Here is a 5,507-nt window from a genome sequence, read left to right as displayed (position 1 = left end):
TCCCCTTTATGGATCTTAGGACTACGATACCCTAAAATATTCAAAAGAAAACCAGAGAATTTACCATGGTATGCACAGAAAGATAAGCTGAGGCTCTGACATAAGTTGCAGAGAAAGGGGCCAAGACTTCATTAAAGATGTTGAGAAAAACATTGAGGGAAATCCTCTAGAAGATTCTCTCTCTATTTCCTACCTAAGTACGACTCACTGAGACTGTACCCCAGTCTTCCCATCTCAACAAGAGCTAGAGACCTTCTAATAAGTGGGTTTCCCCTCCTTCAGAGTCACCTAAAATCACTTCATGTGCAGTTCCACCAAGTTTCCTGATGTTTCATTTCCAAAGATGCAGGCCAGGGGTGCTGGGAGCTTCACTATAATTTGCTTCTTAATCTCACATAACATAAAGCCTTAAAGAATCAGCACTGAAATCCTAAAGCTGTTAATGAGCCACACCCTAGAAATAATTAAAATATTTTTGTCCATTAAAAGTAGAATAATTTGAGTATTTTAGAAAAAGTGAAAATGAAATAAATCTCTCCTCAATAAAGTCTAAACTTCAGAAGGCCAGGTGAGAAAGGAATTGTTTGTATTTCAAATTTTAAAAGTCGTACTCTAATAAGAGGCATTGAGAAAATACACTGTATATTTTATATAGATATATTAAAAAGTCCTGCAGATATATTTTACAAGTCTTAGTCTATTAAGAGGCATTAAGTCAATTTTTTAATCAATGAGAATTGCTTACAGTTTTATATATATACTCTATCATCTCTGTCTCTATCATCCATCATCTCTCTACCTCTCTATCTCTCTATCATCTATCCATCCATCCATCCACCCACACACCCATCCATCCTTCCAGATACACACACACACACACAAACACACACACACACACACGCGCACACACACACACATCTGTAAACAATTCTCTTTTTACCAATTAAAAAATTGCCTTACTTCCAAAAAGGAATTGAGGTGCTGTAGGTGTCGAGGACAATCTGCTTGGGAGCTTCCATGTGTTCTATTGCTTCTACTACATGTATGGCTTTGTGTTTACTCCTTTGGTTGAATGTATATATGTACAGTTGACTCTTGAACAACATGGGTTTGAACTGGGTGGGTCCACTTACATGTGGATTTTTTTCAATAAATACCTGTACTGTTTCGATCTGCAGTTGGGAGTCCACAGGTGTGGAGGGCTGATAGTACGCATTGATCTCCACCATCTTATGCAGGGGCTTGAGCATCCATTGATTTTAGTGTTTGCAGGGGAGTCCTGGAACCAACCCTCTGCAGATACACAGGGACAACTAAGTTCTATGACAGTCAAAAGTTATACGTAGATTTTCAACTGTGCAGGGATCAGTGCCCCTAACCTTCATGTTCTTCAAGAGTCAACTGTATTTATATGAAGCTAAAATTGTAGGAATGGGTTTTAAGCAAATACATCTATTTTTTAAAACATAGTCTTGAGATCAAAATGAAACATAACTCATCCAAAGGCTTCTTAAAAATTGGAATTCTATACTGTATTTAAAAATAGGATAATAACAAAAAAATCCAAAATACTAATTTGAAAAAATATATGCACCCCTATGCTCATTGTAGCACTATTTACAATAGCCAAGATATGAAAGTAACCTAAGTGTCCATCAGTAGATAATAGGATAAAGAAATTGTGATACACACACACACACACACACACACACACACACAGGAATATTACTCAGCCATAAAAAAGAATGAAATCTTACCATTTGTGACAACATGGATGGACCTGTAAGGTATTATGCTAAGTGAAATAGGTCAGATAGAGAAAGACAAATACTATATTATCTCACTTATATGTGGAATCTAAAGAACAAAATAAAACAGAAAGAGGCATTTAGATACAGAAGTCAAGCTGATGGTTGCCAGATGGGAGGGAGAATTGGGGGGGGCAGGGTGAAAAAGATGAAGGGATTAAAAGTACGTACAAATCGGTAGTTACAAAATAGTCATGGGGACTATAGTCAGTAATAATGTAATAACTATGTATAGTGCCAGATGGATACTAGACTAGTCAGGGAGATTATATAAATATCTAACCATTATGCTGCACATCTGAAACTAAGATAAAACAATATTGAATGTCAACTGTAATTGAAAAATCAAAATGGGGGGACCATGAAGGGGACTAAGAGATTCAAACCTCCAAGTATAAAACAAGTAAGTCATGGGGATGTGGTGTACAGCATAGGAAATATGGTCAATAATATTGTGATAGTGTTGTACGGTGTCAGATGATTGCTGGACTTATCATAGTGATCACTTCTTTAGGTATATAAATGTTGAATAACTATGATGTACACCTGAAACTAATACTGTATGTTTGCTATATTTTAATAAAAATCTTTTAAAATAGGGTAATAACTATTATGTACCAAGTGACAGCAGAATTTTGACCCAAGTAGAGAGGCTCTCAGTCAAAATCTTTAAAGCTTATAATATTTGCATCTGTGGTGACTATGAAAATATGCCTCTCAGATCTCTGAATACAGAAAGTATTGGTGGATGGCCCCAGAGCTGCACTCTGAAATTTATCATAATGTTCGCACTGAAGCTATGCTTCCCAGGGCTATTCCCAATCAGTGACTGTGTGTAGCATGGACATTAAAGCCAGCCCATTCCTCTAATGGGCAACTTTGACTTGAGGACTCATCAGCCATATTTAACCTTCCTAGAATTACACTGCAGGCTTGGACTCTTCCACCCAGCCTTCCTTCCTTCTCTCTGTCCTTCAGAAGGGTTAGACCTGTGTCATGGTCTCACAGCTTCCTAGCTGCCCCCAATGCCCTTCACATTTTTCCTTGGATGTTTCTTCTAGTAATTCTCTTGCATTTCTAATCCTGTCTTGTCATCTGCTTCTCAGAAACCTTGGAGTAACATACCATCCTTTCTTAATAATATAGAATTCTAAGATACTACATACCTCCTTAAAATCCTCCTGGAGAAAAAAAATAAAGATTCTGGTACTGAATTATAACAAAACCAACCTAGCAAATAATTTGGTTTAATACATTCTAAACTTTGGTATAATATGATAATATTAATTTGGTAAAAAAATGTTATATAGTATAAAAGGAAGCTAAAAAAAGAGAAGAAAAAATTAAAGGCTTTAATATCATTTATTATTTACCAACTGCCAGATTAATGGGACTGTGTCAAAAGAATACAAATGCTATAAAAGACAATAATTATTGTGCTCGGTTAAATCACATTGACTCTATGGAAAGCCATGAGTCCATAATAGTAAACAGGAGAAAAATTACCATAAGGTTGAGTAAAGATGGTGAATTGACTAGCCTGTATTACTTTTGAATCTTTTTACGAACATGTTATTTTGATTCACTTACTTTATCAGTGAAAAATAAAAAATTTAGTAAATATTAAATACATAATTAAAAAGCATTTTGTGGCTCAAAAGAGGATGCCAGTAGAATGATTCTATAAGTTGTGACCATACATTGGGCAAAGTCATTCTAGAGTGCCAAATTTCAATCAGATACAATTTCAAATATCTATGAACATTTTGTGGTCTTAAAAATATGAAAAAAATTTTAAGATAGTATTTAGCTCAAAAGGTTTTTAAAACCAGTTTGAAAGGCATCTGCATTTCTTAAAATTCCGTTGTTATAGACAGAGAAGTTAGAAGTTAAAGATTACAGAAGTAAACATATATTAATGTATCTTAAGAGTCAAAATTCAAATGATCATTCCAGATAAGAGCAACCAAACTTTGTGAATGGACAAACGAAGCAGAGAGTGTGTGCAGGTCCCACTCAGGGACATGATCCATGTGATCCAGTGTTAATATCTGTATGTCAAGTAAGAATCTCTGCATATTTTGGACTTTATACACTTGTAACATATAAGAGAATTTGACCTATTAGAGTGATGGCCTCTATCTCTGATTTAAAGTGTATAATTCAATAATTTGTTTAAATTGGTCATTTTTTATGAAAGTATTATTGACATATAACTATCATAATTTCAAGTGTACAACGTGATTTGATAGCTGTGTGTCTTGCAAAATGATCACCACAGTAAGTCTAGTTAATATCCATCACCATACATAGTTACAGAATTTTTTTCTCGTGATAAGAGCCTTTAAGATTTACTCTCAGCAGCTTTCAAATATGCCATATGGCATTATTAACTGTAGTTGCCGTGCTGTGCATTATATCAATGCCTTTATTTTGTAACTGGAAGTTTGTACCTTTTGACTCTCTTCACTCATTTTGCCCACACCCCAGCCCCTACTTCTGGTAAACACCCGTCTGTTCTCTGCATTGCTTGCTGGTGTTTTTATTTTTTAAGTTCCACATATAAAAGAGATCATATAGTATTTATCTTTTTCTGCCTAACTTCTTACACTTACCATAGTGCCCTGAAAGTCCATCTAGGTTACTAATGGCAAGATTTCATTTTTTTAATGGTTGCATAACATGTTATTGTATATATGCAACCATCTCTTTTGTAATTCGTTGTGATTTCTCATCTAAATAATATTCACTTCCATTCTAATTTTTTAGACTTTTTTCTTAAGGAGAGTCCTCCAATCTGTATAAACTTTAGGCCCCACAAAACTTGGATCTGCCTGACCATATTATGTTACAAAAACTAAAGCAGCACTATATGTACTGTACTGACATGGAAATAAGTACATGACATATTGGTATGTATAAAATTTGAATTTCAGAATCATATCAACAGTATAATCCTACTTCAGTAAAAAAATATTTTTCAAGTTTGACTCTATACTACAATCTTTGTTTCTCACTACAGTACATGTATTCATTTATATCGTAGTTTTTTAGTTCTAAAAAAAGCGAAAGTGAGTTTTCAATCTTAGTTCATCCTTGTAAATAGTAATAAAACACTTCAAAAACTCGAATATGCGTATTCACTCATGTTAACATTATGAAACTGGGCTGTAACCTGAGATACTGGCAAACAGTCTCTGTGCTGACGTGGTGGTCACTCAGTGCGCATGCGCTGACGTGGCCATAGCGCTCCGAGGCGGGGCCTCGCGAGTGGGGTTCTTCGTTGTTGTAACGACATGGACTTTAAAGGCTTTTCAAAAACATCTCCGAGCAGTTACGTGATGTTTCTGAATCGAAATGAAGTGAAAATGAAATCCTGTGTACGCAGAAGGGTCAGGAAACCGTGCAACATGGCGCAGTTCGACTTTAGGCATATCGCTTGGGGGGTGGTGACGGCCTAGTCCACGTGTTTCTCGGCCCCCCTGGCAGCGCAGGCCCAGGCCCACGCCACCGCAGTTCCGGATGAGACGTGTACAGATTCCAGGGCCAAAGAGGCCTCGGGAGCCATATGTCGTGCAGGGGAGGCGGCGATGGCGCTGTAGGGGAGGCGGCGATGGCGTTGTTCGGACTGCTTGAACAGAAGCCGCTCAACTCCAGTAACTTGGGTATCCGGACAGCGAAAGCCCCTCATGAGCCCCC

The 5,507-nt window shown here is 36.7% G+C and overlaps 1 protein-coding gene across 2 annotated transcripts in view; it reads left to right on the top strand.

The window, feature by feature from the left end:
• Positions 1-5,017: 5,017 nt before the first annotated feature.
• The window catches only part of MOS (MOS proto-oncogene, serine/threonine kinase), a 5,340-nt gene continuing 4,850 nt past the window's right edge, over positions 5,018-5,507 (top strand). The window contains exon 1 of one of the 2 annotated variants that reach the window (XM_023530051.1): positions 5,018-5,473. The gene's annotated coding sequence lies outside the window, so the exon portion shown is untranslated. The remainder of the gene's footprint in view (positions 5,474-5,507) is intronic. The other variant, XM_011359169.2, reaches the window with a different exon arrangement.

This window comes from Pteropus vampyrus, unplaced genomic scaffold (genome assembly GCF_000151845.1).
Source record: "Pteropus vampyrus isolate Shadow unplaced genomic scaffold, Pvam_2.0 Scaffold45, whole genome shotgun sequence".
In the NCBI taxonomy this organism is placed as follows: domain Eukaryota; kingdom Metazoa; phylum Chordata; class Mammalia; order Chiroptera; family Pteropodidae; genus Pteropus; species Pteropus vampyrus.
This window is presented reverse-complemented; position numbering and strand designations above follow the sequence as displayed.